Here is a 13965-nt window from a genome sequence, read left to right as displayed (position 1 = left end):
AGTATTATTACTAGTGTCAGAGATTGTTTCTTTTTTATAGGATGGGTCTTAGTTTGGGGCAGTCCTTGATTGACCATACCCTCTGCCTCTGCTCCACTTTTTCCCTGCACATCTTGTATGTAGAATGCATTTAAGTCAATGGTCTTGTGGGTAGATTACTATCCTTATCTCTCTACTAGGAGTTCTGCCTGGCTACAGGAAACAGATACTTGAGGATCCATATACCCCACTGCTAGTAATCTCACTCTGCTGGAAGGAGCTATGCTTCTCTGTCAACTCCAGATTTCCATTCTTTCTTCCCTGCTTTCTACACCTTATGCTCATCTTCCCTGCTAACATCCCTATGCCCACCCCCACCCAATTTTCTACCTCCATCAAGCCCATATCTGTTTTATATCTTTTTCTGAGGTAAATTTGGCCATCTTCCATTAGGATTTTCTTATTATATTACTTATTTGAGTTTGTGGATTGTAGCATGTTTATCCTGTACCTTGTGGTTAACAAACACTTATAAATTAGTACATACCATGCATGTCCTTGGGATCTGGGTTACTTCACGCAAGATGATTTTTTCTATGTCTATACACATTTTATGATTTCTTGGATTTTAATAGCTACTATTGTGTAGAGCTGAGTATTATACCATGAACCACATTTTCATTATCCATTCTTCAGGTAAGGGACGTCTGGGTTGTTTCCAGTTTCTGGCTGTTACAAATAAAGCTGCTATGAACATACCTGACCAAGTGTCCTAATAGGAAGTTGGGACATCTTTCAGAGTCATTTTAATTTACATTCCCCTGATGACTATGGATTTTGAAAATATCTTAGTGTTTCTCAGACATTAAATAGTCCTCTGCTGAAAATTCTCTGTCTAACTCTCTACCCATTTTTAATTGAGTTATTTGTGTTTTGGTGTCTAACTTCTTGAATTCTTATAAAATTTGGATATTAACTCTCTCTCAGATATATGGTTGTTGAAGTTCTTTCCCAATCTGCAGGCTTTCATTTTGTCCTATTGATGATATCCTTCGATTTACAGGGATAGTCATTCCTCCTGATGTTCTTTACTTTACAGTTTGTTTTAGGTATTTTTTTCTTTTTTTATTGGATATTTTATTTATTTACATTTCAGATGTCATATCCTTTTCCCATTTCCCCTCTCTAGAGCCCACCTATCCCAACCCTCTTCCTCCTTTTTGTTTTCATACCATTTTATTTACATGCAAGTATTAAGGTCAGTTCTAGGTTGAGAGACTAAGAATACAATAAATGGAATTAATCAAGGATCAAGCATGACAATAAGCACAAATAGTCAAAGAAAAAGCAAGTCAATAAACAAAACTTCTTGAACACGCCCATGATCTCTATTTCTAAGAGCTTATCAGATGACCAAAGTATCTGAGCTAAAATCCCTGTCCTAGCCCAAGGTCATTTTCCTGTCTAAAGCCTACTTCCTTGTTCTAGCCTAAGATTTAGATGCCTTCCTAAAATTACTTCTATGTTCTAGCCTAAGATTTAGATTACTGTCTGAAATTACTTCTTCATCCTAGCCAAATATCAAATTCCTGCCTGAAGCCTATTTCCTTGTCCTTAACCAATGTAATATTCCTGCTAAGAAGCCCATTTCTTTGTTCTTGGCCCATGTCAGATTCTTGCCAAGCAGCCCTAAAGGCTCTCCACCTCTCCCTATTTTTTATTTCAATAACAATACTGAGTCTGTCTTAGGTAGTTCTGACAAGAATGTGTTCCTTATCTATCATGGAATATGCATTATCAAAATCAATGCATGTATATCTTAGATTGGTAAGTATCTGTGCAGAACCTTACCTGTTCTTGGCTTGCCTGCCTGTTAATTTAATAACTCTGTCTGGGGGCCCATTTTGAGGTTCAAGCCATGTATTTTGGCTGCCAACATGTTGATGTTGTTAAAGAAAATCTTTAACACAATGGGCAAGAATAAAAGTAATCTCAGGACAAAAAGGGCTAGCGTGATCAAGCTACATATGTCATTTTTAAGTTTGACCAAAATAGAAATACAGACCTCAGGTCATGGGTAATTTTGTCTGCAGTATCCACTGAATCAATGCTCAGCAGAGCAACATTCATGAAATTCATCAGCTCCCTACGTACCCATAAAACATCCCAAGAAGTGTTGGAATTATGTCAAATACACTGGAAGTGTTATTAAACTTCTTCTTAATTATAATGACTACCACCCTTTCATGTTAAAATACTTAGAGAAGTCAGGGCTACAAGGCACATACATAAACATAATAACAGCACACCGATAGTCAACATAAAATTAAATGGAAAAAAATCTTAAAGCAATTTAGCTAAAATCAGGAACAAGATAAAGCTGCCCATTCTCTCTTATCTATTCCATTAAGTACATGCAATAATAGCTAGGGAAATAAGACAACAAAAGGAGATCAGGGACATATAAATTGGAACAAAAATTCAAAATATTGTTAGTCAAAGATGGTAAGATAGTATACATGAGTGAACACAAAAATTCTACCAGAGAATCCCTACAGCTGGTAAATACCTTGAGTGAAGTGTCTGGATACAAAATTAACTCCAAGAAATCAGTATCTCTCCCTTATAAAATGATAATTGCACTGAAAAAATAGTTAGGAAGACAACATCCTTCACAATAGTCAAAAATAATATAAAATATCTTGGTGTAACTCTAAGCAAGCAAGTAAAAGTTCTATATGTCAAGAACTTCAAGTTTTAGAAAAGACAACTTTCTTTTTTATAATTTTTTAATAATTTATTGTTTATTATTATTATTATTTGACCTTTTTTGTAGTCAAGTCAATATCCCCCTCCCAGTAACTCTCCAACAATTCCTCATTCCATTTATCTTCCCCCATCTTCAATAGGATGTCCCCATTCCCACCACCCCACTAGACCTTCCCCCTCCTTGGGACCTTAAGTCTCTCAAGAGTTAAGTGTTTCTTCTCTCACTGAAGCCAGACCAGGCAGTACTCTGCTATATGTGTGTCCAGGGCCTCATATCAGCTGGTGTATGCTGCCTGGTTGTTGGTTCAGTAAGATATCTCAGGGGTTCAAGTTAGTTCTTCCTATGCTGTCAGCCTTGTCCCCAGCTTCTTCCAGCATTACCCTAATTCCACTATATGAGTCCCCAGCTTCTGTCCATTGGTTGGGTATAAATATCTGTATCTGACTATTTCAGCTGTTTGTTGGGCCTCTCAGAGGGCAGTCATGCTAGGCTCTTTTCTGTAAGCACAACACAGAATCAGTAATAGTGTCAGGCCTTAGAGCATCCCTTTAAGCTGGATTCCAGTTTGGACCTCTCACTAGACCTCCATTTCCTTATGTGCTTTTCCATTTTTGTCCCTGCATTTTTTTTTAAATAGAGATAATTCTGGGTCGGACTTTTGGACTGTGGGATGGCAACCTCATCCCTCTACTTGATACCCTGTCTTTTTTACTGGAGGAAGACTCTGTAAATTCCCTCTCTCCACTCTTGGGCATTTCATCTAGGGTCCTTCTCTTTGAGTCCTGAGAGTCTCTCACCTCCAAGGTCTCTGGTACATTCTAGAGTGTCCCCCCCCCATCTCCTACCTCCTGAGGTTGTCTATTTCAATTCTTTCTGCTGGCCCTCAGGCTTCAGTCCTGTCTCCTTCCCCTATCACCAACACCTGATCATTTCTTTTTTCATTATTAATCATTCCATTCATTTACATTTAAAATGATACTTCACTTTCTGATTACCCCTCCAAACATCCACAACCCCCTCATCTCACATCCATCCTCTCCTCTTTCCCCTTTCACTCCATGAGTGTGCAAGTCCTTGTTGGTCATTCAAGAGCCCTCTGTTGTAAATTCTTTGTTTAGTTCTAGACCCCATTTTTTTTTGATGGAGTTGTTAGGGTTTTTGGAAGCTAGCTTCTTGAGTTCATTATATATTTTGGATATTAGGACCCTATCAGATGTAGGGTTAGTAAAAATCTTTTACCCAATGTGTAGGTGGCTGATTTGTCCTGTTGACTATGTCCTTTGCCTTACAGAAGCTTTTCAGTTTCTTGTTTAAAACTAGTGAAAGTTAAATTTTGACCCAAATTACAACATATTTTATTATTTATTTTCATTTTATTTAATTTTAATATTTACTTATTCTTTTTACACCCCACTCACTGAATCTTTCCAATCACTACTACACCCAATTCTTCCCTATTCCCCCCCCCTTTCTCCTTCATTTACTATTTTGCAAAATCTTTTAAATTATAGAAGTATAGGTTTAGAGATTTTATAAAATATTTGCTATTAAGCAAATAAACCATTTAAACAGTACGATAACCCAGAAAGAAATAGCAGCAGTCATTAAAAGTCTCCCCACCAAAGAAAGCCCAGGACCATGTGGTTTTAGGGCAGAATTATATAAGACCTTCAAGGAAGGCGGAATACCAATTCTCTTCAAACTATTCCACAGAATAGAAAGAGAAGATAGACTACCCAGTTCATTCAATGAAGCAATAATCACATTCATACCTAAACCTCACAAAGACCCAACTAAGAAAGAGCACTTCAGACCAATCTGCCTTATGAATATCAATGCAAAAATACTCAATAACATTGTGGCCAACCAAATTAAGAATACATCAAAACAATCATCCATAATGATCAAGTAGTCTTTATCCCAGGAATGCAGGAAAGGTTTAATATTCGGAAATCAAAAAATGTAATCTACTATATAAATAAACTCAAAGAAACAAACCACATGATCATCTCACTAGATGCTGAGAAAACATGTGAGAAAATTCAACATCCCTTCATGGTAAAAGTCTTGGAAACATTAGGTATTCAAGGCCCACACCTAAACATAGTAAAAGCAATATACAGCAAGCCAGAAGCAATCCCACTAAGATCAGGGACTAGACAAGGATGCCCACTCTCACCCTACCTATTCAATATAGTACTGAAAGTACTAGCTAGAATAATTAGACAACAAAAAGAAGTCAAAGGGACACAAATAGGAAAGGAAGAAGTCAAAATTTCACTATTTGCAGATGATATGATAGTATACTTAAGTGACCCTAATACTTCCACCAGAGAACTCCTAAACCTGATAAACAACTTCAGCGAAGTGGCTGGATATAAAATCAACTCAAAAAAATCAGTAGCCTTCCCCTACTCAAAGGATAAACAGGCTGAGAAAGAACTTAGGGATATGATACCCTTCACAATAGTCACAAATAATATTAAATATCTTGAAGTGAATCTAACCAAGCAAGTGAAACATCTGTATGACAAGAACTTCAAGTCTTTGAAGAAAGAAATTAAAGATCTCAGAAGATGGAAAGATTTCCTATCCTCATGGATTAACAGGATTAATTTAGTAAAAATGGCCATCTTACCAAAAGTAAGTAATCTACAAAGTAATTGTAATTACTTTGTAATCTACAATTCAATGTAATATCCATCTAAATTCCAAATCAATTCTTCATAGAGATAGAAAGAACAATTTGCAAATTCATTTGGAATAGCAAAAAACCAAGGAGAGCAAAAACTATTCCCAACAATAAAAGAACTTCTGGGGGAATCACCATCCCTGACTTCAAACTGTATACAGAGCAATAGTGATAAAAACTGTATGGCATTGGTACAAAGACGTGCAAGAAAATCAATAGAATAGAATTGAATATCCAGAAGTGAACCCACACACCTATGATCACTTGATCTTTGACAATGGAGATAAAACTGTCCAGTGGAAAAAGGACAGCATTTTCAACAAATGGTACTGGTTCAACTGGAGATCAACGTGTAGAAGAATGCAAATCGATCTATTCTTATATCCTTGTACAAAGCTCAAGTCCAAGTTGATAGAGGATCTTTACATAAGGCCAGATACACTGAAACTAATAGAAGAGAAATTCGTGAAGACCCTCGAATACCTAGGCACAAGGTGAAAAGTTCCTAAACAGAACATCAATGGCTTATGGTCTAAGATCAAGAATTTACAAATGGGACCTCATAGAATTGCAAAGTTCTGTAAGGCAAAAGACAGTGTAAATAGGACAAAATGGCAACCAACAGATTGGGAAAAGATCTTTAACAATCCTACATCCAATAGAGGGCTAGTATCCAATATATACAAAGAACTCAAGAAATTAGACTCCAGAAAACCAAATAACCCTATTAAAAATGGGGTTTAGAGCTAAAGAAAGAATTCTCAGCTGAGGAAACTCGAATGGCCTAGAAGTATCATAAGAAATGTTCAACATCCTTAGTCATCAGGGAGATGCAAATCAAAACAACCCTCACACCAGTCAGAATGGCTAAGATCAAAAACTCAGGTGATAGTAGATGCTGGCAAGGATGTGGAGAAAGAGGAACACTCCTCCATTGTCAGTGAGATTGCAAGCTGGTACAACCACTCTGGATATCATTCTGGAGTTTGCTCAGAAAATTGGACATAATATCACCTGAGGACCCAGCTATATTACTCCTGAGCATGTACCCAGAAGATGCTCCAACATATAACAAGGACATAGTCTCCACTGTGTTCATAACAGCCTTATTTATAATAGCCAGAACCTGGATAGAACCCAGATGTCCTGCAACAGAGGAATGGATACAAAAGATGTGGTACATTTACACAATGGAGTATTACTCATCTATTAAAAACAATGAATTCAAGAAATTCTTAGGTAAATGGATGGAACTATAAAATATCATCCTGAGTGAGGTAACCCAATCACAAAGAGCATACATGGTATTCACTCACTCATAAGTGGGTATTAGCCCAAAAGCTTAAAATAGCCAAGATTCAACTCACAGATCACTTGAAGCTCATGAAGAAGGAAGACTAAGTGTAGATGCTTCGGTCCTTCTTAGAAGGTGTAACAAAATACTCAAGGGAGCAAATAACGAGACAAAGTGAGGGACAGAAACTGAAAGAGGGGCTGTTTGGAGACCATTACACCTGGGTATCCATCCCATGTGCAGTCACCAAAGTTTGATGCTGATGTGGATGTCATGATGTGCATGCTGACAAGAGCCTGATATAGCTGTCTCCTTAGAGGTCTGCCAGAGTCTGACATATTCAAAGCCAGATGCTCACAGCTAACCTTTGATCTGATCAAAGGGTTCCCAATGGAGGAGTTAGTTAGAAGACTGAAGGAGGTGAAAGAATTTATGGCCCCATGAAGAGAGCAACAATACCAACCAGCCAGAACTCCCCAGGGTCTAAACTACCAGCCTGGAGCACATAGGGAGGGACCCATGATTCCAGCTGTATATGTAGGGGAGGATGGCCTTGCCTGGCATAGGTGGGATAGAAGATCTTTGGTACCTTGAAGGCTGGACACCGAGTATGGGGGAATTCGAGGGTGGGGAGGTGGGAGTGAGGAGGGTAAGTGGGGCCTCATCCTCATATAAGCAGGAAGAGGGGGCATGGGATAGGGGTTTCTTGGGTTGGGGAGAATGGGGTAAGGGGAGAACATCTGAATTGTAATTATAATATCCAATAAACAAAAATAAAAAATGGAAAAAAAGAACAGATTTGACCTATTTCATTGCTAATTAATTTTAGTTAGAAACTTAATTGGAAGATCCTTGAAATACCAATAAGGCCTATGTTTAATGTTCTGAAGTTTCCAGTTTCTAGGACTTAGGTGTTAAAAACCTCCCTAACTCTCTATCATACAAATGGGTATTGTGTCACTGTGGATACTCAGCTTCTCATGTACTTGTCAGTCAGTCATTCACCTTAATTTTTTCCCTTCAAACTATTAATGTACTATATTATCACATTTACTAATTATCTCACTCTTTATTTGGATGTAATTCAATATTGAATCTATTTCCTAAATAAAGCTTGGGCCTATTGTTCAGAAATCCAATATTGCTTATTCTAAAGAATACTTTATTTAAAAAATCTAATTACAGTGTTCTTGATTGTTTTAAATTTTTAAAAATTTATGTCCTTTTACTTATCTATATGTATGGCTATGAATTCAACTTTATGCCACATGACTGTAAGTGCTTGTGGAGATAAAAGGATTGTGTCAGATCCTTGGACATACAAGCAGTATACATGAAATACAGGCAGTCCTGAGCTACTGAACTTCTGTATGAAAATTAAACTTATGATTTCTGAGGGAATAGTAGTAGCTCATATCCACTGAGAAATCTCTCTACCTCCCAATCGTCATGAATTTATTAAATATAGTTTAATATTTAAAATATGAATCTGAAAAAAAGAGAAAATATAAAAACTGTATTAGGACAGAAGGTAGTGATGAATAAGTATTATAAGTAAATCTATTATCTAAAAATCACTACTGATTTGAAATGTTTATTATTCACTGTTCATATTTTTATAAGAAAATTATAATAATTTAATAATACATCTAGTAGAATTTAAAATTTGATTCATGGACACAAAGTCTGAAGTACTGAAAATTTGTTCCCATGATATTAAGGATAACAAATGTAGTAAAATTTATAAATGTATTTTCAGTATTTAATACCTGTAATATCAATCGATTATACATTATGAGTGTGATGCTTGGTTTGAGTCTTTATTTATTAATCTTAATGGAGTTTATGCTAAACAACATTCAGACATTTAAAATTTAAGCAAGATCCATCCTCCTACTAGGCAGAAAATTGAGCTTTTGTTTAACTTAAATAAAAGTCTTTTAAAAATTTACTCATGTGACTGCACTGATAAGACCTCACCAACACTAAGCATGAATGACCAAGGACTACAGCAAGAGACACGCTCAAGTGGATGGGCGAGGCCGGGAGGACTCAGCTCTACACTAGAAATTACAGGCAATGAAAACCTTCCAAGAGTGAGAGAAACAGTCTTCTCCAGAGACGAGAACAACATTTGCTTATCTAACACCTATTAGACAGCCTTGAAAACACATGTACAAATAATTTTACATGGACTGTGCAAGTTATATTTTGGTATTTAGAAATAAACATATATGTATGTAAATGCAACTTGTGAAAAAAAGAGGGTACAAATTTGAAAAAGAGCAAGTAAGAGTATACTGGAAAATTTTGAATTAGAAAAAGGTAGGAAGAAATCTTGTGATTATATTATTTATAATATAATAAGGAACAAATTAACTAAAAAACAATTTCAGCATTTTAATGATATGGACTCTTGATTGTGTGAATATTCTCCCCATGTATCTGAGAGCAATTCTTTATAAATTATACCAATGAAGTTAAATGTGTATTTTATGCAGTGATTTTTATAAAGCACTGGATTTAAAATTGGAGAAAAGTTTTCTTTGTAATATATTTCTTTTTACCTCATTTATGAAACTATGTATTCTTTTAAATATATTACAGAACAACTTACTGTAGTTTTTATTTTGACAAACCTGACTATATAACATATTTAAATAAAAATTAGTGCTTAGAATATAGTATAATCTGGTTTTGTACTGACCTTCAGAAACTTGAGCTTAGTGCAATGGAGCCTTCCAGGAAGTTCTTCGTGGGGGGCAACTGGAAGATGAACGGGAGGAAGAAGTGCCTGGGAGAACTCATCTGTACCCTGAACGCAGCCAGACACCGAGGTGGTTTGTGCACCGCCGACCGCCTACATCGACTTCGCCAGGCAGAAGCTGGATCCCAAAATTGCTGTGGCTGCACAGAACTGCTACAAAGTGACCAACGGGGCCTTCACTGGGGAAATCAGCCCTGGCATGATCAAAGACTTAGAAGCCACCTGGGTCGTGCTGGGGCACTCAGAAAGAAGGCACGTGTTTGGGGAATCAGATGAGTTGATTGGGCAGAAAGTGAACCATGCCCAAGCAGAGGGCCTCGGAGTGATCGCCTGCATCGGGGAGAAGTTAGACGAAAGGGAGGCTGGCATCACTGAGAAGGTGGTTTTCGAGCAAACCAAGGTCATCGCAGATAATGTGAAGGACTGGAACAAGGTGGTCCTGGCCAATGAACCTGTGTGGGCCATTGGGACTGGCAAGACTGCAACCCCTCAACAGGCCCAGGAAGTACATGAGAAGCTCCGGGCATGGCTGAAATCCAACGTCTCTGAGGGGGTGGCTCAGTGCACCTGGATCATTTATGGAGGTTCTGTGACTGGAGCAACGTGCAAAGAGCTGGCTTGCCAACCTGACGTGGATGGCTTCCTCGTGGGCGGTGCATCTCTCAAGCCTGAATTTGTGGACATCATCAACGCCAAACAATGAGCACTGCCCATCCCTCTACTGCCTGCATAGCCTGGACTAGGTTGCCCAGAAGTTTAGTAACTGCTCCCACCAGTCACCTGCTTGAGATGACATCATCTGCCCCATCTTGTGGCCTCACCCACAGTGTACCTTCCTGAGCCTTTTACACCTCCCCATAATGGTTGGGACCAGGCCAATCCCTTTACCACTTACAATGGGTAGAGTCAAATATGTCACCAAGGTGGCTCCCTGGGGAGTGGAAGGAGTAGAACTGACTGTCCCTTTGGGCTCTAACATGTGAAATCATCTTCCATTAGTTTGGGATGGAAAGTCATGGCTGGAACACAGAAGTGGGCTTCGTGTCACTTTGGCCTGTCACTTAGATGGCCTTGGCTCTGGCTTCACTCCCAAGCCCTATTGGATATGTGACGCAGAAATTCAAGCCTTCGGGTCTGAATTTCAGTATACATTAAGGCCAAGATCCTCTTTCTCTCAGAGGCCTGGGATACTCCCTCCCCCACAGTGCCGAACGCCTTGTATTGTGTTTGTGAACCATCCTACATGCAAGGGAAATAAACATCTGGGCCTAAAAAAAAAAAAAAAAAAAAAAAAAAAAAAAAGAATATAATATAATCTTTGTGTTTCAGAAACTGGTCATTACAAGTGGAATGGAGGCTTTAGAGATGATCATCGTACTTAAAATGAATCAAACTTTCAATAAGATGAAAGAGATTATGCAGCCTTCATTATAAAAAATACAGAATATAATTCAGCCAAATTACTTTAATTTTTCCAATAGATAGTGTCTGCACAAGGCAGTATCAATGAGTACTTACAGTGACAATTTCTCACAGTAGTAGTAGAAATGAGTCGTAAGTCATAAGTCTCAGTGAAAATGCATAAGAGATATCTCAGACCATACTATATGACATTGGCATGAGAAGCTGACCAAGAATACAGATACCACACTTTCATTACAATTGTAATTGTAAAATACAAAAGTACTTCTTGGAAGATTGTATATTTACTGAAGTCTGAAAGAGAAATCATTTCTATTTTGTTATATCTGTGTTAAGTGAAGTATCTGTTCAAAGGAAAGGTGGAGGTTCTTCCTTGTGGTAACTGGAGAACCATTTGTTCTTTCTAGTTTTACTTATTTAAAGATTCCATAAAATGCTTTCTTCCTATATACACACTGATTCATTTAGTGTACAAATATGTTTTTCTTTGTACTTATTTTACTGTATAAACATAAACACGCAAACATGTATGTACACACACACAAACTAATAATAAAATATTTGTTAAATCAATATTCTGGGTTTGCAGTTTCTATCTATAAGGCAATATTTTATAGTATTTTTGTAGTGTCTTAAGGTTTATCAAATACATATACCATCCATTCTAAGGCCAGATGTTTTATTTGTCAAAAATTGTATTACCCATAGAGTAATGATAACTGGCTTTTTTCATGAATACTTGTATGCTAACACAGCACATAGTCAATATTCCGTGTACAGGTAAATATTGAATTTTTTGTATCAGACGAAAATTTTATTTATATTTAAAAACTAAGTTTCTCAGTATCAGTGTCAATTATGTAGGTGAAAATTTTCTGCGAGCAAATACTTTATGGACTTTGCATAATATATATTATCCCATTTTAACCATATTTTAATAATGTCTAAGTAGAAACATAGTATTTTTTGTAAATATTGTTTGGGTACTCAAGTTCAATAAAAAGCTTATCAGTATCAAAATCTTAACCATAGCAACAAAATTTTTCCAGGAAAGTTCATGAGGGTCATTCAGCTGTCATTATTTTATAGTTAAATGGGTTTTCCTTCTTCACCCAGAATTGAATAGGCACTTCTTAATGAGGTTTTTTACAGTGATTAATTTGGAACATATTTAAAATCCATCTTTTGAAGATATCTAAAATATGGTTTCTTTTTTTTTCTTTTTTCCTCCTATTGCTTTTATTTTTTAGATCAAGGATAAAAAAGTGAAATGACTAAATGTATACATATTACTTTTAATAAACACATTCCATGTGATATTCTTTTATCAGTTCTGTTTATCTGGCAGAAAAAATTGTAAGCTGTGCATGCAATATTTTATTTTATCAGTGCCAGTCATTTGTGATCTCTCATTTATGAATACTTATCTTTCAAGCCATTTCAAATGATTTTTATGACATCGCGACTTTCAAGTACTCAATGACATGATCGAAGATGCTTTAACTGAAATGGAAAACACATTCTAAATATATTTTCTAATGTTTTTTAACTGACATAAAATTATTTGGTTCTATTAATATGTATATTAATAGAATAAAATTATTCCTATGATCTGATGAGCAGAAACTAAAATTATAGACTTAATTCCTTTACAGACACAATAACACAATGTCAATACATGATATTGAGAATCTATTAGCTGTTCTTTCATTATTCTGAAAAAAATTATTTGATGGATTTCCTTAAATGATCACACATTTATTTTCATTCAAGTTTTATATAAGTTAGGACATTGAGCAGAGACATCACAATAGGAAGAGTCAGTGTTGAAGGCAGCTTTACATCGTGAGGGAGATCAGCAAATGAGAACAAGATTGAACTGGGGTCTGGCTGTAAGAATCTTTCCAAACACTAGTTGGGATCCTCTCCTAGCCTGACTCTTCATGTTCCAGCATGTTCCATAGCCTCCCTTATCATAGTAATCCAATGAAAGAAAATCATTTCAGACCTGAGCCAATGGGAAAAAAATGTATGTTTAAAGCAACACAGCTGTAAAACAACAAACAAACAAACAAACAAACATCAGATACTTCAAGCAGTTTGCGTGAGAAGGAAGAAGCAGTTTTTTCTTAAGTGACTAGTCAATTTCAATTTAAGTATCTCTCCTAAAACACCTAAAATCACATTAAATTTCAAATATTTATCTTTCTGTAGTATTGACAAAATTGTTAGGGTAAAATATATACCTTGCTCTATTGAAAACAAAGTAGTAATGGCTTTGTAATCCTTTGATCTTTGTCTTAAAATCCCCTTAAGCTCTTTAAACATGAGTAACAGAATTTTTGGGGGGGGACTGCCTTGAAAAAAATGTTGTTATGTATGTCTAATCTTGTTCTTCTTCAAAAGAAACTAATATGCTAATGAGAACACCCACACTTCATTTAACGCTGGGAAGCTGACTTCATAAGGGCATGTCTCTTGACACTAAGTTTGATCTGGAAGATATGATAAATCAGTGATCATTTTTTGTCTATATTTTTTCTCTGTAAAAATAAGAACTTTACACAAAATTATTTACAATGATATATTTTGGTATTGATAGCTATTGCTAGATAGATGGTAATGATTTTTAGATTCACAAAAAAGTAACAGGGAATGATCATGAAATTGCTGTGTACAGAAAAAACATGAATGCTAAAAATTCTGTCACTTTAAGCCTGCTTATATTGAGTGACAGCATTATGTTTTAAACCATTTGATTATTTTATTGGTTTCTTTTTATTTTTATATAAAAATTTGCCATATATATGCATATACATAATATACATACACACATATATAATATATAATGTATATAATATATTACATATAACATTGAATATATAATATAGTATGTTCTGCAATCTTCCTCTGGAAAAATACCATTGCTTGTATTGAAATTTTGTCATCTGTAATCCTTTCATTTCTATACTTCTCGTTCATGCAGACTTAAATATAGATATAAAAATGACTAGAGACTCAGTTGCCATATTTTGTTTAAC

The 13965-nt window shown here is 36.0% G+C and overlaps 1 pseudogene; it reads left to right on the top strand.

Moving 5' to 3' along the window:
• Positions 1-9442: 9442 nt before the first annotated feature.
• Positions 9443-10311, top strand: LOC114632763 (annotated as a pseudogene).
• Positions 10312-13965: the final 3654 nt, after the last annotated feature.

This window comes from Grammomys surdaster, unplaced genomic scaffold (assembly GCF_004785775.1).
Source record: "Grammomys surdaster isolate TR1022 unplaced genomic scaffold, NIH_TR_1.0 422, whole genome shotgun sequence".
NCBI classification, from domain to species: Eukaryota; Metazoa; Chordata; class Mammalia; order Rodentia; family Muridae; genus Grammomys; species Grammomys surdaster.
This window is presented reverse-complemented; position numbering and strand designations above follow the sequence as displayed.